We start from the raw sequence: 22,274 nt of genomic DNA, 5'->3' as shown, positions 1-22,274 counted from the left end.
ATGACTGTGAGAATTAAAGGATGTAAAATGCTAAAAACAGCACTTGATCCAAGGAAAAGTAACAGTAAATATTAGCTATTATCATCCCCCAATGACTCAGTCATAATCAGTGTAGACAAACTGAGGGTGTTGGAGCTACACTGCTTCCCTTGGCTCTTGCTTCATGGAAGACACTTGAGGATTAAGCATGATCAAATGGATTGTCCTAGTGGGTTTTATGGAATGGCTTGGCTTACTAATAGTCTTGATGACTTTTTTCTGCCATACATGTGATTTGATTCTTGATTTTTTACTTAATATTAAGACACGTGATTTGTCTCGATTTTTAAATTAATATTATAATAAGCATTCTCCAGTTCCAGACATTTTTATAATGTTAATAATGTTAATTTATCCAGCTCAACATTCCACCAATGGCATTGCTAATAATTACGATTTTAAAATTTGGCAATACCGGTGATGGCTTTCAGTATACTAGCATGCCTTAGCATACCAGTGGTTATGAAAGATACTTTGGACCTAATAATTTCTAAGGGTTTGCAGTCACTTCTCTAGCTTGTATTGTGTTTGTTGGAAGAAATTAAATAATAAGGAACAAATAGCCCCAACATTTTATGAAAAAAGGGAGATTGTTCTCCTGTGAAGATTGATTTATTTTAAAATCAACAAAAAGAGGGCAAGACCTTCTGAAACAACATTTTCCCCAAAGTCCTAGAATGTTAACTGAATACAAAAATCTCAAACACGTTTCTGAATAAAATAACAGCTCTACATAAATCATTGATGTTTACGTTAAAGAGTGTTGTAACGGAAGAGCCAAATCTGACTACATGTTGGATCTGTTTCTTTTACTTTACCCTTTGCTTTCCGCTGCTTTTGTTCACTAAAAGGATACCGTCTGCACATAATGGCCTGCCTCGGGGAACCCTGCCCCTCTGCCCGAATGTTAAACCAAAGTGCCTTTGTTTAGGGAAACATCCCGACCCTGTCCACCTGTGGATGGCTGCAGGAAAGAAGAAACTAACACATCCCCTCCCCGAGGCTGGCCATTCCGGTGATATTTGCAAATCTTATGGCCTGTTTACTGTACTTCCTCATCTCCACCCCCTCTCTGTGCTATAAAAGAAACTGGCATCCAAACCCCGGTAAGATGGTTATTCTGAGACTTTAGTCTGTCATCTTCTCCGTCTGCCGGCTTTCCGAATAAAGTCGTGCCGCGAGCAGAGCGAGCTGGGACTCGGTAACAGTGTGACTTGTAAGAGGGCAGAGTAGGAAGACCCTGAGCTCACCTCCCAGGGGCACACCAAAATTACAAATATTTACATAGCAACTATTGAGGAGAAAGGCCAGCAGACTAGAGGAAAAGATCTTCTACAACTAAGTATATAAAGAAGGAATCACAACAAGATAGGTAGGAGGGATAGAGTCACGGTACAGTCAAGACTCACACCCCCAGGTGGGCGGCCCACAAACGGGAGGATAATTACAAATGCAGAGTTTCTCCCCAGGAGTGAGGGGTCTGAGCCCCACATTGATCTCCCCAGTCCAGGCATCCTGTGCGGGGAAGATGAGCCCCCAGAACGTTTGGCGATGAAGGCCAGTGGGACTTGCTTTTGGGAGAGCCAGAGGGCTGGGGGTAATAGACTCTACCCTTAAAGGGCACACACAAAATATTGCAAGCTCCGGGACCCAGGGCAGAAGCAGTAATGTGAAAGGAGCCTGGGTCAGACTCACCTGCTGATCTTAGAGACCCTCCTGGAGGGGCCGGAGGGGACTGGAGCTCCCCTTGGGGCCATAGACGCTGGGGGCAGCCACATGGGGGAGCTCTTTCTACCACAAGGACACTGGTACTGACAAGCACTATTTTGGAATCCTGCCTCTAGCTTGTAAGTGCAGGCACCGGCCCACCCACCAGCCTGTCAGCACCAGTGCTGAAAATCCAGACAGAAAATGAATTAGGAAACACTTAAACGACATACATACATAAATGTACCACACACACACAGAGGAATATTACTCAGCCACCAAAAGAATGAAATCCTGTCCTTGGTGACAACATAGATGGACCTAGAGGGTATTATGCTAAGTGAAACAAGTCAGAGAGAGACAAATACTGTATGATTTCACTTGGATGTGGAATCTAAAAAACAAAACAAATGAACAAACACAATCAAACAGAAACAGAGTCATAGATACAGAGAACAAACAGGTAGTTGCCAGAGGGGAGAGGGGCGGAGGAAGGAAAGAAATAGGTGAGGGGAGATTAAGGGTACAAACTTCCAGTTACAAAATAAATGTCATGGGTATGAAATGTACAGTGTGGGAAGTATAGTCAGTAACTATGTATCACTTTTGTATGGTGACATATGGTAACTAGACTTACCCGGTGAACATTTGAAATGTATAGAGATATCAAGTCACTGTGTTGTATAACAGGAACTAACAGTGTTGTAGGTCGATTATACTTCAAAAACAAAGTCATAGAAAAAGAGATCAGATTTGTGGGGGCTATGGGGGAACTGGATGAAGGTGGTCAAAAGGTACAAACCTCCAGTTATAGGACAAATAAATACTGGGGTGTAATGTGCAGTGTGACAAATACAGTTCACACTGCTGTATGTTGTATATGAAAGTTGTTAAGGGACTAAATCCTAAGCATTCTCATCACAAGGAAAAATATTTTTTCTGTTTCTTTAATTTTTTATCTATATGAGGTGATGAATGTTCACTAGACTTATTTTGGTAATCATTTTGTGATGTATGTAAGTCAGATCAGGTGCTATACACCTTAAACTTACACAGTGCTATGTGTGAATTATGACTCAGTAAAACTTGAAGAAAAAAATATAGTGTGATTTACCCTGTTTTGAAGGGTACATGGTACAGAAAGTAGAGTCACTGAAGAATCATATTTGCTTTGCCCATGCCACCATCTTGGGTTGAAAGTACATATCCTGGAGAAACTGTGGAGAATCAACACATTACATTCGATGCTTTTAATGTCACTGTTGAAGATTTTAATTTTTTTCTAATGACGAAAGTTATAAATCTTCAGTATGTAAAATTTGAAAAAATACAGATAAGCACAACAAGAAAGCATCACTAACTTATTACTCGGAGATAATTTCTGTTAACATGTTAGCAAATTTTCTTAGGTGTTGAGTCTAAATTTCCCTGGGATTGCAGAAGTAGATGATGTTAAGGATAAAGAGTTATTAATAAGTCAGAAAACCAAAACTTCTGTATATAGTATCACTGTTGCTCTGGAGACCAACATCTGACCCAGAGGTAACAAGGAAGCATGCTTGATGAGGAGGGAGGCTGCTGAGTGGAGAGGCCTGTACCCTGTGGAAGCTGACTGCGCCCCAAATGAGGACCCCTAGAGAAACATGCAGTGCACACAGATGTCAAGGTCAGGACAGAGAGCCTTTGAGGCCTGACATCTGACAGAAGGCCGACCTTCCTGACCCACTCACAAAACCCAGGCCCCAGAGTTCCGACCCATCCACATGGGACCATTCACCACTGTATTATGGCAGAGAAGGTGCTTTCTAAGCATCTGTTGAATGTGTGAGCAAAATAGGTAGAGTGATAGGACCAAAATGGCCTTTTCCAAACTCTTTCTCTTCCACTCATAGATGGCCTTTGATCAGCCTGTGATTGTTATTATGACTATAAATTTAAAAGACTCGCTATAACAGGCTGGTTTTGTTTTCCCTGAAAACACATCTCCTTGGCTCTAACAACACCCTCAGAACCAGGAACTCTGAACACAGTATAACTTTGCACTGAGTTGCCAATTAGAAAATGATTGGCATGGATGACCTTCATGCTGGAGAAGTCATGGATGACCTTCATGCTGGAGAAGTAATTTGATAATAGTGTGCTCTGGCTGGGGGCTATTTGCTATAATCCAAATAAAGCATTTTTACAACTGAGTGGCAATATCCCAAATTCATCCTGGAACCCTCTTTCCATGGAGGTCTAAAGGGGAAAATTCCTAACTAAAATTTTTATAAGACCCTCCATGAGGTCTCTTTCACTGACAGTTGCAAAATTTATGAATTTTTATGAATCCATCCAGTTAAAGAAATAGTGTCTCTTAAATATATTCTAATTTCCTTCCATTTTCATTCCACTTGAAAGTGGTCTGTTGATGAAGGCCAGATAATAAGGCCCACAACTTTCCTATGATATTGCAAAGCACGTGAAAAAAACTCCTTTTGAAAGTAACTTACTAATTATTTTGTAAACTAGGGCAATTTGTTTCCTAGAGATTAAGAAAATACAATAAATAGGAAAACGTGGGGTCCTAATAAAGTGAGTAGCCTGAATAAAACATTTGAGGGTCAGATCTATAAGCTGTTGTAGGCAGCTATGAGATAAGAATTTGGGAGTTCTAGGGACTTCCCTGGCAGTCCAGTGGTTAAGACTTCCCCTTCCAATGCAGGGGGTACGGGTTCAGTCCCTGGTCAGGGAGCTAAGATCCCACATACCTCGTGGCCAAGAAACCAAAATATAAAAAAACAGAAACAATATTGTAACAAATTCAATAAAGCCTTAAAAAAAAAAAAGTCAATTGTATTAAAAAGAAAAAAAGAATTTGGGAGTTCCATCATTAACAGTGATGAGAGAAGAGCTTGATACCCAGGCAGGCACAGTTGTTATGTTTCATCTGTATCATAGGAGTTGTTAGCTCTTCTTTTAGTCTCACCGGAAGCATCAGCCCATTGTCTGGCCAATTAATTTCAAGGTTCTCCTGGTCCTCTATGGGAATTACAAGTAGAAGTCCAGATACACACACACCTGGGAGCCAGTGTAAGTTAATGAGATCCACACTCAGCAGGAAACACGAAAGGGGGTGATAAGGAACGGAATTGTGCACTGGAATTTAGTCTTCTGTGTGTCCCTCCTCATAATCCAGGCTGCTCTCATGACTCCCAGGTGTTTATCCCTGTTTAGACCTCACACAACTGTCTGACCCTCTTGCCAACGCCTGATACCTCGAAGATTTGGTTGTTAGAACTGCCACCGATCCAGGGCCCTGCTCTTTGACTATATTCCATAAAAGCCGGGCCTTTGAGAAATAAAACCTTGCCTAACAAGGCTATCTTTGTAGATTTGTGACAAGGGAAGCCCCAGGTAGGGCCGGAATAGGTCCACCCGTCACAGAACAGTGCAGCGGTTAGAAACGAGGGCTCTGGAGTCAGACGTGAAGTTGAATTTGGGCTAAGATGCTTTCTGTGACGCTGTTCTCTGTGCTGCTGATTCCTAGTCTATAAAATGAGGTGTCTACCTCAGCTGGTTGGTGGGGGATTAAGGGGAATAATGCATGTGACGCTCTTACTCAGAGATGATGGAGTCATTCAGGACATTGTTACTAACTGTTGCAGGTTCCACTTCAGCCCAGTGTTGGGTCGGAGGCCTCATCCCCCCAACCTCACCCTTCTAGGCCTTAGTAACTGAAGGACTCGGTACCCAGACCTGTCTGACACTGGACATTGGCTGTCTCAAAACCAGGGTCAGGAAACCATTGCTTCGAAACTTCCTATCCAAATAGAAACAAAGTCATGAGGATGGAAACTTATAGAAGATATGTTTGTAAATGTGAGTTGTAGCATGAAGAAAAAAAATACACATACACACACAAACGAGGACATTCCATGAAAGTAGTAAAAAATCAGGTCAGTCACTGGTTCCATTGCCACATGAGTCCCTTGTATTTTTACAAAGAGCTGTCTGTCCCTCAGACTTCCCCCAAGAACTGAAGGCTTTGTACCTTAGAGCCGTTGGGTCACCTTTTAGTCTCCTTGCTCTGTTGTAGATTTATACCTGAATGATTTGGAGGCATTCCAAGAAAGATCATCTATCCAGCTGTGGTCATTTTCCCAAAGTCTCTAGGCAAAAATGGGGAGATCAATTGTGGCAATAACTTTTAGCATATGGTTTATTCATCTCTATTATCTGTGAATATCGGTAGCTCTGGACAGGGTTCTTCACCAGGGGTCCCCAGATCCATAAATAGAAATCAGGGAGGTCTTTGAACTTGGATTGAAGAAAGTCTTTATTTTCCTGACTGATATTTATCACTTCCCTCCAATTTAAAGCTTGGAAACAATCCATAGCACTATTAGCAGTATTTGTGATTTTGTCACTAACAGAAGTCACAGATATTTTCATACCACATTTTAGTTGTTGCAGCTCACAAAATATCATTTATGCCCTTCGCCACTTCAAAATTAGGATAGTTATGTATTAAGGTAGTTAACTATTGAATGCATTAAATAGATAGTTATTTGCTGCATTTATTAAGGTAGCGGGTTATTAAATGTATTCATAAGAAAACACATTCTTGTAAGAAATGCGTAATCACAATCTAATCATAAGAAACACCAGAAAAACCCGAATTAAGGGACATTCTAAAAATAACTAAAGTATTCTTCAAAAGTGTCAAGGTCACAAAAGACTAGGGAGACACAACAGCTCCATACAATGTGGGACCCTGGATTGGATCCTGGAACAGTAAAAGGACATTGATGGAAAAACCAGTGAAATCCAAATACAGTACACAGTTAAGTTCAGAGAACTGCACCAATGTTAATTTCTTAGTTTTGATAGATGTACCAAGGTTATCTAAGATGTGAACATTGGGGGACTCTGAGTGAAGTGTGTATTGAACGCACTCTACTATTTTTGCAACATTCTGTAAGTCTAAAGTTATTTCAAAAGAAAAGTTTAGAAAGAATTACATTTGGGAACTGAAGAACAAATAAAGAACCACATATATTACTCTATCAAAATTTGTTTTTCGAACATTTTGACAAAGGTATTTAAAATAATTCTTTTCCTTTGAAACCCTGTGTACTGTATTTTATGATTTAAAATATTATCCTGAGAAGCAGCCCACTGACTCGCTCAGACAGCCAGAGGGATCATGGTGCAAAAAGATGAAGAATCACTGATTTAAGGCAATTGAAAGCTGCAGATACCAAATGCCAAAGTGACTGGATTAAAATCTGTGGGCGGGACTTCCCTGGTGCTCCAGTGGTTAAGAATCCATCTTGCAATGCAGAGGACGCTGGTTCGATCCCTGGTTGGGGAACTAAGATCCCACATGCCACAGCGCAACTAAGCCCACGTGCCGCAACTACTGAGCTTGCATGACACAACTAGAGAGCCCGCACACCACAACTACAGAACCCATGTGCTCTGGAGCCTGCATGCCACAACTAGAGAGAAGCCCGCACACCGCAATGAAAGATCCTGCATGCCGCAACTAAGACCCAACACAGCCAAAAAAAAAAAAAAAAATCTATGGGAAACAGGTAGCCAGAGGAACCTCTTCACTTTGGCTTTGGTTTTGAATGAGTTGGCCTGAATCCAAGGTATTTTCTTTTTCTTTTTTTTTTTAAATTAATTAATTAATTTATTTATTGGCTGTGTTAGGTCTTTGTTGCTATGTGCGGGCTTTCTCTAGTTGCGGCGAGCAGGGGCTACTCTTCGTTGTGGTGCATGGTTTTCTCATTGCGGTGGCTTCTCTTGTTGCAGAGCACGGGCTCTAGGCGTGCGGGATTCAGTAGCTGTGGCACGTGGGCTCAGTAGTTGTGGTGCACAGGCTTAGCTGCTCCATGGCATGTGGGATCTTCCCGGGCCAGGGATCTATCCTGTGTCCCCTGCATTGGCAGGTGGATTCTTAACCACTGCACCACCAGGGAAGCCCCAAGGTATTTTCTTTAGTGTCCTTCAGTTCCCTTCTACAGATGTGTCATGGAGGGAAGCTGACTTTGAATGACAGGCAAGACCAACAGACTGAGGGCTTCTGGCCGTGAGCCACCCACCCGTTCACTGGGCACTCACATCCTCCTCCCAACACGGCACTGCAGAAGGCTCATTTTTCTCTGTCATCCCACATTTGTTTTGAGCTTGGGTCAGGGTTTAAATTATTAATCACTTCCTGGGATATTTGTTTCTCAAATCGGTTTCCAAACCACTTTAGCTTGTACGCACAGGCTTTATCCTTCTGCCGTGCAGTTATGTAAAAACAACCTTGTAGATGTTACCGGCCACCTCTGCAGGTGCTGGCGTTGGAGCCAAATCTACAGAGGAAACTAATTGGAAACAACATGTCAAGATGCTTTTCGGAATGGGTATTTATTCAAAAGGCTGCATAACACAAGAGGCAGAGAGGAGAAAAAAGCAGTGCCAAGGAAGAAGGGTGGGATGAGGAATGTGGCTGCATTAAGTCTACCCCCCAGTAAGGGATGGGCATCTTAAATAAATATGGGTACCAAACCTACACCCTTTCCTTCCCTGTTCTGAACTAAAGAGGCCACCGAGCCCTTACTGGAATGAACTTCAGTGGCTTAAAATGGAAACGTGGGTTTCAAAGAGTGTGGAAACTCTCTTTAGAAATAATCTAATCAAATTAAATGGAAAAGTACAGGCTGTTGGCTTTACAGTACTGAACGATGCTTTGGCCAACGTGTACAGAAGCGGAGCAGTATTAAAACACTGCTGTCAAGTGATGCGGGTCCATCCACAACCCCTCCCCACTTAGTAAACACCTCCATTCAGGCTTCCGGAGTGGGGATACCTGCAGAACTGTGCCTGTGTTTGGCCAGATAAATGCTTTGATGCTGCAGCTGTAGGGACCATTCCTATCTGTGAGAACTTGTGAGGTTTGTACAGATTCAGAACTGAGAACGGCCTAAGGGAAGTCTTAAAAGCAGAACTGAATATAAACATCCAATGAGGGTTTGGAAACTTACATGCCATGGGGCTTTAGGAACTGTCTTTGTGCTTTCTCTGTTGAATAGAATTAAAAACAAGGCAAGTGTATCTTGCATTCCCTCCAAGGAACTCTTGAACTACTGAATGGAAGTTTAGGTGGGTCACTTAACCATGTGCCAGACAGTGAGTTAAATGCTTTACAGGTATTATCTCCTTTAATTCTTGCTGTATTCTTAGGAGTTGGGTATCATCGGTCCCATTTTACAGAAATGCACGAGTTCTTTGTGGAATAGGGTTTGTATTTAGTGCCAAGCCACAGCTTCCTAGCCCCTGTCTTCAGCTTGGCATTCTAAGTCCTGACCTGGTTGGAAATCGTGAGTTTCCTTTAAAAGCAATCCATGTTACTTTCCCTTAAGAAAATAATCACATAACTATCTTGAGAGAGGAGGTGCCATAAAATACGTTATGTTTAAAAAAAAAACCCAAAAAACCCCACGCATTATGTTTAAAAGCGTAGGATTTATTTTTTTTAGTTGTACAAATTTGTGGTAAAAAATCTTTTAGATGAAGACATTACAGATAAGAGTTAAAGAACCTGCCAGTTTATGACGGTGAGTGTGAAAGTAATTCCAGGCCAGAAAGGAAGATTTTATTTGAAAAAGAGTACATATCTGAATTAATTAACAAGGGGCCATGAACTTTAAAAATGGTGCCATTTTGAAATGCTGGTGCTGGACAGATATCATTGTAACGGGATGGGAGATGAAGCACCTACCTGAGAATTCCCGCCAACTCTGGAATCAATAGACGGTAGTGGTTGGTTGGGAAGTCCCATTAAGGGCGGCAGATGCTGGCACTGTTTTAGGAAGCTTCCCTTGGAGGCCAGCTCAGGGTAACAGATAGAGGGCTGAAAAGGGGGACCTTCAAACCGAAGGTCAGGTGGGATTTCAGGTCTGGAGGCATCAAGGGCCCTGGTAGGATGACCACAAAGCTTAGCTCTCCTGCCCTCCTCTGCTCAGGGTAACCCTTTAAGGTAGTGGTTAACAGCATGGGGTTTACAGTTTAAAGGACTGTATTCAGATCTCTGCTGTGCCACTTCATAGCTGTGTGATGTTTGGCAAGTCACTTCACCTCTCTGATTCTTAATTTCTTGATTATAAAACAGGATTTTTATACTACCTCCTATAGAGTCCCATGAAGTTTAATTAGTTAAGTTATGTAAGGAACTTGGCAGATTTCCTGGTGCTGGAGCTAAAGGAACAGAACAAATTCATAAGAGTTAGACGGATACACAAATGGACAAAATGTCAGTGTGTCAATTCCATGGGAGTCGGGTTAACACAAAAATGTGTAAAATATCATTAGTATATTTTCTCATTAAGTATTTTATGCTCTACTTGACTATAGTGAATGGAAAAAATATCAAGTGAAAGAACTTGCACAAGTTCACAAATAGACTTCTCCCATAAAGTCTGAGGTTCCTCAACATACATTTAGGAAAACAGAACCCTTGAGGTTGAAGAGAAATATAACATCCACTACCTTCAAGGAAATTATAAGCTCGGGCTAAACCTATGCTAGCAAGGACAGAAGATGCTTTCTTCAAAATACTTGTATGACATTAGGTTTACCTTTACATTTTTATTCTCTAGAATGATTCTGTTTTCTTTAGATTCATTTAGCAATTTTAATGCATTTTTATGGAATAAAACATTTGTTTATTTATTATTACTGAACAATACATTTCCCAGGAAAGGCTAGCCTGACAAAACTTTCATGCATACCTGAAAGACTGGCTGATTGGTTGTGACCCTATTAGTTTGAATCAGTGATACCCATTCATTATTCAACAGACATTTATTGTGCACCTACTATGTTCCAGGCACTTTGCAGATGCGCAGAGTAAAGAGGTGAGACAGGGCAACCCTCCTGTCATGAAACACACGTACCAGTGGGCGATGCGGAGCAGCGCTTACAGCAAGCAGCCACCAGGTGAGTAACGTCATCCGACCTCCCCCCATCCCCCATGGGACACCCCCACCCCCCCGAGATAGGTGCTACTACACACCCTTCTTTTTTTTTTTTTTTTTTAATTTTTTTACTCTCTCCCTTCCCTTTTTTTAAAAAAATTTATTTATTTATTTATTTTTAGCCGTGTTGGGTCTTCGTTTCTGTGCGAGGGCTTTCTCTAGTTGCGGCAAGCGGGGGCCACTCTTCATTGCGGTGCGCGGGCCTCTTACTATCAGGGCCTCTCTTGCTGCGCAGCACAGGCTCCAGACGCGCAGGCTCAGTAGTTGTGGCTCACGGGCCTAGTCGCTCCGCGGCATGTGGGATCCTCCCAGACCAGGGCTCGAACCCGTGTCCCCTGCATTGGCAGGCAGATTCTCAACCACTGCACCACCAGGGAAGCCCAACACACCCTTCTTACAGAGGGGCACAGAGAGGTAGAGCAACGTGCCCAGGATCCCGCAGCTAGAAAGTGGCAGGGCTGGAATTAGAACCGGGGGTCTAGTTGTAGAGTCCAAACTCAACCATCGGGCTATGCCGCCCCTTTAAAGAAGAAAAGCAACTGGTAAACAAGTAAACATAAAAAAGAGAGTTTCAGAGACTGATAGTGCCATGAAGTGATAACCATTATGAAGAAATTAAACTGGACATTAATAGGAGAGGTTAGTGGTGATTTCTCTGTGGGGCATGTTTGCACTGAACTCGGGGAGGAGCATGAACTAGTCGTGGCCTGATCAGCTGGGAGGTGCCAGCAGAGGGGCGTTGGGTCAACGGAGCAGAAACGGCAGTGAGGCGAAGGCTCCAAGGAGGGGGTAGGGTTACGGCATCCCAGAAGGCCAGAGGGGCTAGAGCACTAGAACAGAGGTCAGGTGGGGCCCGAGAGCTAAACAGGGACCCGAAGTTCATTCCCAGAGCTGTGTGAGCCCTCTCACAGGTCGGGAATGCTACTCAACACAAACTACGGAGATAAGACCCTGGAGTGACTTTGTCTTGTGAAGAAGAAGCCATCCTATTCTTGGTACTTTTGACATAGACGCACCCTCGGAGGAGCAGGTCCTTCTCGCTGCATACATCACAGATGTCACCTGACCACAAATCTTCTGCCCTCGAGACTCGCTGCCACCAGCCAACTGGCCAAGCAGCTGCTGCTTGCTCCACAGGACAGGGAGCACGTGATTTTCCCTCCTCATTCTAGTCTCTGCACCTGGAAATACGTGCTGGGAGGGAAGGAAAGCGTATTGGAGAAATAGAATTAATATGATAGAAGAGAATTATTATAAGGTACTGGTGCACACAATCCTGGAGGCTGAGAAGTCCCAAGGTCTGCCCTACGCAAGGTGGAGACCCAGGAAAGACGGTAGTAGTTCTGAGGCTTGAGAGCTGCAGACCTGATGGTGTAGGTTTGAGTCTGAGCCTAAAGACCTGGGAACCAAGAGGGCAGGAAGCAGGAGAATTCAACCTTCCTCCCCCTTTCTGTTCTATTCAGGCCCTCAACCGATCGGATGATGCCCACCCCGACTGGGGGGTGGGAGGTGCATCTGCTTTACTCAAGCTACCAATTCAAATGCTAATCTCTTCCGGAAACACCCTCATAGACACACCCAGAATTAACGTTTAACCAGCTCTCTGGGTACCCGGTGGCCAGTCAGGCTGACGAGAAAATTAACCATCCCAGAAGGGGAGCAGGCAGTACCCTCGTCTCCATTATTTGCTCTGTTAGCTTCACTGTGCTTTATGGAAACTCCCTGTCCAGTCCTTCCTCCCCACAGTCTACAGCAGAAGAAAGCTAGAGTTGACAGAGAGAATCTCTTTGCCTTTTATCTCTGCTGCCTTTATGCCTGAATTCCAAGGAAGCTGATCTTTCCTGTGTTTACCGCTTTGTGCAGCCACTAAAGAAAGATGAGCAATTGTCTCTCTCTACCAACATTTCCAAAATGTGCTTGGCTGGAGATCTCATTTGCATGACAAAGATGCCCCATGAATGAGCCAGTGGCCTGGTGGGCCAGGCGGGCTTTGGGGCACACCCAAAGGGACTCTATGAAACTACAGAATTGCTTATTACGTACGATGCCCCCTCCAGACAACCACACCCTGACTGTGGGACAGCTTCCCTGGAGTCTGCGTTCTTTGTCCTTTGGAGGATCTGGAAGATAGCAGGGATCAGTGAGAACTATGCAGACTCCCAGCTCTGCTCCCGGGTCTTGGAGGCCATGCCTTCGAGGTGGTAGTGGGCTAACACTTATTCAGAAGACTCACCTCTACTACAATTGTTTTCTTCCTGATATTCTGCTTTATAGATCAGTCATGTGAGCTTTTGAGGCCACAGGCTTTTCACTGTTGAATAGTTCTTCGGAATAACTCACACGTCCTGAGTGTGTGCTGAGTGCCAGGCACCATTCCAGCGTTCTCGTGGGTTATCTCGTGTAACACTGATGGCTGCCCTTGAGCTACGGGTGATTATCGTACCTATTTTACAGATGAGGACGCTGACCCTAACCACATCTGAAGTCCACCAAGGTGGACAGAAATGCTCTCCTTGCTGGGCTCCCTGAGCTGTGTGGGAAACAGAATTCCTGTCTTTTCAGGATGCCACTGCTGTCTCCCGCTGTCCCTTCCCCTCTCCTCTCTCCTAACAGATCCTGGATTTTCTCAAAGTGACAATACTAGGGGACCGGGGATTGGCTCCATTTGTATACACACAGGATTTGTGGGAAGACAGGTGCGAGGGTTTTCTCTCTCCAGTTCTCCAGTCACTCTTCCCCTCTTCCTGAGGGTGTGTCTTCATCTTTTCCACGCAAAGAGCATCTTTCTCCTTCTCTCTGGTCTCCCCAGAACCATAATCGATGCTCTTTCTTTACTTCGATTAAAAAAATCCCCATCCCAGTAGCATTTTTTGTTTGTTTGAGTCTCCCTCAGATAGGTCCGTGAAAGAGGGCAAAGAGCCCAGGTTCTATTTGGGGAAATCTTGATCTACGTGTTAATTACGCACCTCAGTTTTCACAGTGTGTTACTTTGGTTGCAGACCCAGCCTAAGCCAGATCCAAGTGGGTTGTACAACCAAACGCTGGGAAGGACAGTGACCAGTGATGGGGTTCAGGATCATCTACCCCCAAATACGGCACCTTGGCGTGTTGAAAATTTTAAGCTAAAGGAGTCTGAGAAAACAGCAGAACTACCTTCTCCCCTGAAAAAAGTCATAAAATCCTCATGTGATGGATGCCCTCCTTATACCCACAGGAAAGAGAATCTTTGTCTCCCAAGACAAAGGGACACCAAGAAGAATCTAAGCAAACAGGACATGCTAAGTCTCCCCTGTTTACTAGCCTTCCTCCTACCCCTTAACCTGTCATGTTCCTCCACGACTGTCTGCTCTTCCTCAAACCCAGCATAAAAATACCCAGTTCTGTTTCTTTGGGTCTTCTTTCCTTATGAAGGCGCCCATGGCAGGTAAAACTTAACGAAATGTGTATCCTTTTCTCCTGTTCATCTGTCTCTGGCAGTCTACTTTTCAGACCTGGTCAGGCACCCTACAAGGGTCCAGGAAAACTTTTGCTTCCCTCCACAGGGTGAACCCACGGCTCGGGAGCCCTGAATGGTGCTCGGTCTGTGCTTGACTTTCATGTCTTGTTTCTCTGTGATAGTTTCATTTCTCTCCCGTGAGAAGGAAAGCATGGCTGATGGCATCTCCCAAGCTTTGTATTTAACAACTTCACAGAGGGACTTAACAATCCCTCCCTTTTCTCCCTCTGGGAGGATTCGTTGGGCCAAGCAAAGACCCAGAGTAATAACATGACGGCCCAGAGTTGCCATGGGGATCACGGGGCTCTGAAGAGAAGGGTTGGGCAGATGGAACCCTAGATATCCAAGACAGTTCATCGTCCTCATTAACGTCCCAGTACAGCCTCTAAGGTAAGCACATTATTGGACTTACTGAGAATTAAATTATTTCTGAATTTTAAGCAGTTGCCTATTGCCTTCTGTTTTGATGTTAGTTTCTGCCAAGAAGACCCCAAACCCTCCTGCTACCCTACTCCCTGCATGTGTTCCTTTCCCATGTCCCCCCACCAAGTACCTCCCTGGATTGTACGAATTCAGGCTGTCCTACCTTGCCTTCTCTAAAGACACATTATTAGCTCACACCTTTTACTTCTTTCTCACTTCCTGCTTGTACCTCCTAATTAGCACCTCTTCTATAATTTATTAAGCCAGAACATAATGCTGACAGCATGCTGCCTCACTACCTGGCTATTTTATTCTACATTCTTTGGTTCCCAGCTAGATTGTGGGTCCCTATTGGCAGGGACCTTGTCTTATACTTCCTTCTGCTGTACTTCATGTCATAATGTCAAGCGTACCAGTTAGGTTTGCATAGCAAACCACCTTAAAACTTAAGCTCCACCTTAGGAGCTTAAAATAATAGCCATTGACTTAGCTTGTGCTTCTGTGAATTGACGATGTGAGCTAGGCTCGGCGGCGCTGTTGTGCTGGCCTTGTCTGGGCTTACTCGCAGATCTGTGCTCAGTGTCGCATCATGTCGGCGGCGCTGCTTCTGGAGTTGGCTGGTTGTTGACTGAGGTGGAGGGATTGATTGGGTTGCAGGGTTCTCAGCAGCCAGCACACTAGCCCAGCTCCTTCACGTAGTGACAGCAGATTTCCAAGAACAGCGAGAGAGGAAAGGCTCGGTGTGCAAACACTTCTCTTGTCTCTGCTCTTGTCACCTTTGCTTTTGTCCCATTGACCAGAGCAAGTCACACGGCCAAGGTCAGAGTCAGCGTCAAAGGAGAGCAACAACGTGGATACAGGAAGGAGAAGAAGTTTTGCTGATTACATAAGGTATATTCAAAGTCTCAGTAGACATATACGTATCTGCCCAGTTAAATTGTATATTTTCTTTTAAGAATCTAGCTCTTAAAAAATTAGTAAAGATGATTTACTTGAAATCATATTACCTCTGTAGACATGTTCTATTTTTTTTTAATTGGCCTTTTTTGTACTACATTTTCTCACCTTCTCTCTCTCTCTCTCATTTCTCCTTTGATCCTTTCATTGACTGGATGGAATATATTTATCACTCTGAAGTTGGATCCTGCACTTTAGGGCTTTGTGTGTGTGTGTGTGTGTGTGTGTGTGTACGTGAATATATGCATGTGTACGGTCAATAGGGAAATATTTCTCCTTTGCCCAGTTTTAATTTCCTATAATCCAATGTCACATTCTTCAAACATGAGTCAAGTTAGAATGGGAACAAACTGAATACATACATGATTTCCACATGTGCTAATTTTCTCAATGTTCTGTGCTAGGAAAAGCAACAATACCAAAGCTGGTTGGACAGGGCATTCATTCCTTAGGTATAAGTTCTATGCCTCCTTTGAAGCACACTCTGGAAAACAATTTTGAGGCAGTGATGCTGTAATGGTGGCAAACAACCATGGTCCATTGAACTTCCGATTCAGCAGCCAGGGATGGTGACCTTTACCTTCACGGGTGAAGCTCACTCCTACCAGAGACGGTCCAAGCGTGTCAACTAACATTTCAGGTCAACAAAGTACTTCAACTATTTTGACCAATGGTTACTCAATATACATTTTGCTCACTCCACTGAATGGCCCCCTGTAGAGAAATGTGTGGCACGTCAAGAAAATTATTCAGACCTTTTATTTGGAGGAGTTTATCAAATTTTAGAACTTTTGAAGCAGAAGGCCAAAATAGTATAATAGTTTAAGAGACTGCCTTGAGGTCTAATCCCCATAATAAACCCTCATTGTATATCACTCGTAGTTCTGTTTCTCTAGTCAAACCATTATTAATATTCATTTTTCCCCTTTGCCATTTCAAACAGCATTGGGAAGAAGTGGCACAGAGCCTTAGTTTGGGTTTTCCCCAGAAGCAGATCCTGAGACAAGGGCTTGGGAGTAGAGAGTTTATTTGGGAGACAGTCCCACAAAGCTCTGTGAGGAGGTGAGGAGAGTGAAGCAAGGAAGAAAGAAGGCAAGAGAGAGAGTGTTACTGAGTGTTGCCCCTGGGGGCACCTGGTGAGCAGTCAACCTCAGAGTCAACACTGCGGTGGGGAGGAAGGCTGGGCATCCATCCACCTGCCCCCATTCTCTGCTGGGTGAGGACTGTCCCCAAAGTCATTCACTCTGTTGCCTCAGTCTCCCCATCTGATAAATGAAGTCATTGGGATATTTTTCTAGGCCAGGAAAAGGTGGACTAGACAAAATCCAATGAGAGGAGATGGCATATCAGGAGGTGGAGAAACTTGAGCTCTGTTTACCATTTAAAATTGTGTTTTTAGTACAGGTGCCCTAATAAAATTCTAGTTCCACTTACAATTGTAAGAGTGAACCATTAAAATCTTTCCCTCTAGTCAATTAGATCCTGCTGCCTACCAACCAGTGGGTTTACAACAACATTTATCCTCTTGCTTGTGGTCTGTGGGTCAGCTGTGTCTCAGCTGGATGTGGCTCAAGGTTCCAGTTGGGTTGATGTCTACTCCCTACGTTTCTCCTTGACCAGTAGCCGCTGAGGTTATGCCCTTTCCATGGAGGTTCACATGCGGGAGGCATGTTCAGGGCTTCTGTGCAAATGGTGTTCATTAATATTTCATTGACCAAAGCAAATCAGGCCCAAAACAAGGGGTGAAGAAGTGCCCTCAGTCCACCATGAAGCCATGGCAATGGCAGGGACATTTAATTCTATAACTGGGAGGGAGTGAAGAATTGAAAGCAATAATCCTACCCACCGTACCATTCTCATGTTCAGAATCACTTCTCATCAGTCTCTTAATCATACCTGCTCTTTTGGCCTGTTCTGAACCCCACTCAGTGCCTGGCTGGGTCTCTCTACTGAGATTTCCTCTCACTGTCATGGCATTTCCTATAGGGAAAATGTCTGTAGTAGACTGTTTTGGTGTCTGCCATGCAACCATTCCCCAGCTGCTGTGAGCATTGGCTGCTAACGGCCCAGAGCTGCTCCCTTCTCCGGAGAACTGCCCTCTGTTGATGGGATGCCCCACCCTGGGAGGGGAAACCCAGAGACATGATGGACTTATGCAGAGTGCAAAATCCAGCCCCATGACTCAAGGTGAGGACAGCTTGCCAATATAATTTAGGTTCCAGAATGTTCCTGTGGATCAGGCCAAGGCTAAATGTTCTTTGAGACTACATCCGATCTTATTTCTTTTCCTATCCTGCTTCTCTTACTCCTTGGCAGTCTTCTCCTAAGAGAATGTCCTCAAAAAATTAAATGCCCCCAAGTCTTTTTCTCAGGCTCTGCTTCTAGGGGGTCTGACCTAAGACAATGCCTGTATTTTGGCATCTCTTTTAGTGCCTCCACAGCACCCTGCCATTTCACCAACTGTAACTATGCATGGGATGAATAAAAACTTAGACATTTTCCTTGCTCGGGATGGATGCGTGAAGCCTCCTCAAAGCCTGCACCCAATATTTCTAGTCATCTGTACCAATATCTACTTCGGATCTCTTCATCTTGGCCACACAGTCACTACAGTTCCTTATCCAGCGTCTTATATGATCTGTGTATGTCCAGGGTGTCTCCCTCATCCATCGCGTCCAGAAGGAGTTGTGTTTAGTCGGGTAAGTTTTTCTTTTAATATTTTATTTATTTATTTATTTATGCCTATGTCGGTTCTTAGTTGCGGCACGCGGGATCTTCATTGCAGCATGAGGGATCTTTTGTTGTGGTGCGTAGGCTCAGTAGTTGTGGTGCGCAGGCTTAGTTGCCCCACGGCATGTGGGATCTTAGTTCCCTGACCAGGGATCGAACCCACGTCCCCTGCATTGGAAGGTGGATTCCTTGTCACTGGACCACCAGGGAAGTCCCTAGTCTGGTAAGTTTTGACTTGGTGAGCCCCTAAGGTTCCTAGTGACCACTCTCCCTTTTCTTTTCACACAGAGATGTTAACCTGGAGGTCCAGGACAGGGGAGGCTGTTGTTCAGGGACTTTGGAAATGACAGATCTGTGTTCAAATCACAGTTCTGTCATTTACAAGCTGGAGTTTTGGCCAAGTTACCTAACATCTTAAAGCCTCAGTTCAGCTTCTATAAATTAAGTACAATGGTACTTGAAGAACAATATTCTCCTTTGCACTCAGAAAAAATGTGTGGTTACAAATGCAATTTTCTACAGTGCTATGAGCTGCTTTTGAGCAGAGTTCTGAATCTCAAGTGTGTTTCACGTAGAGAAAATGGGACAATGTACAGGTATCAGGCAGCCCTGAGCCTGGAACACCACAATGACGGCTTTCACTCATTAGGTGCTTGCTATGTGTCAGCCACTAGGCTCAGCCCATCACATGTGTTGTCTTGGAATCCTGTCAGCAACCTGGCATTGTTCTACCTCCTGCCTCTTTGTGGCTATGGGCAGTTGATCAGCCAGTGACCTTGAAAATGTTTGCAGCTGTTGACTTCCATCTCAGGAAATCAAGATTTGGGAGAAAGTGGAGGAACTGGACTGGGAAATGTAGACGTGTGTTGCCTGGAAGGACCGGATGTAATGAAGAAGCTCACCCACTGCACTCAGTGAGAACATCTGAGCTAAGAGGTTTTTACCCCAACCGTGCATCCTATGGTCCATTTTTGTTTGCTTTCTGTAGAAGTCAGTCTTCATCATCTCTTCAAGACTCATTGGTCCCATTGGTTCTTGTAAAAGTACACAGCGCTCTTATTTCATTTTCCTTCCATGTACCCAAATCCTTTCCCCAGCCTTGCTTTCATGTTCAGATTTCTGCCTTTCCCCAAATAAATTGCTTGGACTTTGGGGGAATGTAACCCTGATTTGGAGGAAGAAAGACCAAAAAGATAAAAATACCCTCCTCTCCTTTACACCCAGGAAACTGTGATTACAACTGCGATTTTCTACAAGGCTGAGAGCTGCCAGTTGCCTGGTGCCTCTTAGCAGTGTCCTGGATCTGAGATGGTAGCTCCACCGTTTTTTTTCCATATCCATGACTCCTATTGGCACCGAATACAGCTGTGTAATATCTCCAGCCACTAAATTCTGCTCTGCAATCCCCCAGGCTCTTCATTTATTATTAATTACAACCATTATTTATATGGAACTGGAGAGTTTTACATCAAGGCTGAGGCCCAGCTAGAACATAAAGCTGTGTGGGGACCAGCTTAGAGGCAAAGGGACACGAGGGATCAGTAACCCTTATCCCCTGTCACTCTCCTCCCTCCCCCACCAAGGACAGAGGTGGAAAGAGGAGGCGTGAACAGGTACAGACAGGAAGCTGAGGGAGGAGTACACCTTGCATGAGCTTTTATGCTCTGACAAGTTCCTTTTTGAAGCAGGAGGAGCAGCTGAGGAGGCAGAGATGGTAATATATTCTGAAATTTTATGGTTGGAAGGATAGATCCTTGTATACATTAATTAATTAATTTATTCAACGGTCAGTCACTGAGTGTTGATTATGTGCTAGGTGTAGGGAAAACAGAGATGCACAAAACAGACATGGTCCCTACCCTCCTGGAACTTGCATGCTGGTCGCATTAATACACACAACTGAGACTAGGGCAGAAGTCTGGGTGTTGGGGTGGGGGAGGGCGGTGGGGTGGAGTGGTCAGGGTGGCAGGAGTGGGATAAGAAGACGGACAGTTACTTAAGAGCAAACGCAGCATGAACATCCTTTTCATGGAGAGCCGTCACATGTCAGCATGGCAGTTTTCTAGGTGTAGATTTCTGTTTTAACTCTCTCTTGGAAGATGAACTCAGAGGCTATTACTCCAACAGCAATAGTGTAGGGTGTCAGTTGTTATTTAACACACATTAATCTGGTTTTCTACATGCCAGGTACTGCTCTGAGTGTTTTATACATACTGATTCATTTAATTGACATAACATCTCCTCAAGGTAGATTCTATTTTTGTTCTCATCTTATAGACAAGGAAACTGAGGCACAAAAGTTTAGCTATCTTGCTGAGTCATGCAGATGTAAACCTGGTGTCCAAATTCAGGCAGTCTGGATCCAGAGTGATCCTTTCAACCACCTGTGCTTGGATTTGAAGATGCTGCAGCTCTACCCCTTGCCTCTTATCACAGTAAATTATCATTCATTCCCCCAAAAAGAATGTATCAAATGCTAACTACATGCTTAGTGCTAAGAATACAGAGAGACAGAAAGCAAGTTGGGAGTAACTGCCTAGTGGGTATGGGGTTTTCTTTGAGGGTGATGAAAATGCTTTGGAACTAGCTGATTACACATCATTGTGAATGTACCACGTGCAACTGAAATGCTCGCTTTAACACGGTTAGTTTGATGTTAGGTGAATTTCACCTCAAAAGGGAAAAAGAAGATAGGGGTGAATATGAAAGACCTGAAGGGGCGAGAGAGGTGTGCCCACTTCATTCTAATGCAGTGGGGAATGGATGCTAGCAGAATCTTGCACAGTAGCTTATGTATTGCTATGAGGACCAAGAGGAGGCAGTGATTTATTCAGCCTCAGTGGTCAGGGAAGCTTTCACTGAGGGTTTCTATTTGAGCTAAGCCACAGCAAAGATCATAAATCCAAGCGGTCCTGTGGGACAGGACGGTAATGTAAATGTGTTGTCAGCAGAAAGGCAACAGAATGGGGTACAGAGTTTTTCAAGTGTCCATGTCCCATCCTCTCCCCGATATCCAACAGGCTCCGCCCTTTCTTTCCACCAGGGTTTGTGTGCATGCCGACAAGTCATTCACCTGAGAATCACCAAATCACGGTAAATGCCTGTTTTTCACATGATGTGTTGGGAGTGGAATGAAGGTAGGGAACTCTGAGATAGATTGGAACTGAGCTGGACAGTTCTGCAAACTCCCTTCTATCTTCCTAGATTTTATAGTCTGTTGTCACTGACTCTACACCCCTCAAAACCAGGGTTTCAGCTTTGTCGGGGGGCTGCACCTGGCACTTGGGGAATTGGAGCCAGACTCTGTAGATCCTCTTGCAAGGGCATCTTCAGAAGGCACATGTTGCCCCTCAGATCTGGGTCTGAAGCCCAAACAAGGATTACAGGGCCTCTTCCAGGACCTCAGCTGTGCCCTACAAGGTAAAACGTGCTAAGAGTAAGCGTAGGTATTGTTAACCCAGTCACGATGGATTTAAAGTTTGTCTTCCTCACCGTGAAACTGCATTATACGGGCTCCTCAGAGTATGAGTCCAGACAAAGTCAAGTGCAAGTGGTTCACTTGTGAGATGATCCCAGGAAGCACCAGTAGGGAAGTAAGGAAGTGCTATAGGGAAGGGGAGGAAGCAAAAAGGATGGAGTGTTCAACGAGGTGAGCAAGTAGAGCTTAGCCCCACTGGGGAATGCCGAGTAGCAGTGTGGAACATGAGCGTTACCAACCTAGGGCAGAGGACGCTGCAGCATCGCCCTGCAAACCCCTGGTCATCGGTTGCTGAAGGCTGCTTCCAGGGGTGTTAGCTCTCCGGCACCTCTGGCTTTTCCTCAATGATCGTAGAAAAGGTTCCTGCAGCCAGAAACAAAACATACAAACAAGAGACTGCTCAGGCAGAGAGTCTTGCGTGTAGAGGTGA

General features: G+C 44.3%; 1 long non-coding RNA gene across 2 annotated transcripts in view; it reads left to right on the top strand.

The window, feature by feature from the left end:
* Nucleotides 1-22,274, top strand: part of LOC137749618 (uncharacterized) — a 238,153-nt gene that overhangs the window by 189,553 nt on the left and 26,326 nt on the right. The window contains exons 3-5 of one of the 2 annotated variants that reach the window (XR_011070233.1): nt 10,613-10,722; nt 15,480-15,570; nt 18,067-18,335. This is a non-coding gene — a long non-coding RNA (uncharacterized lncRNA). Of the gene's footprint in view, nt 1-10,612; nt 10,723-13,672; nt 14,647-15,479; nt 15,571-18,066; nt 18,336-22,274 lie in introns of those variants that run through there. The other variant, XR_011070234.1, reaches the window with a different exon arrangement.

This window comes from Eschrichtius robustus, chromosome 16, assembly GCF_028021215.1.
Source record: "Eschrichtius robustus isolate mEscRob2 chromosome 16, mEscRob2.pri, whole genome shotgun sequence".
In the NCBI taxonomy this organism is placed as follows: Eukaryota; Metazoa; Chordata; class Mammalia; order Artiodactyla; family Eschrichtiidae; genus Eschrichtius; species Eschrichtius robustus.
Note: the sequence above shows the minus strand (reverse complement) of the source record. Positions and strands in the feature narration are given on the sequence as shown.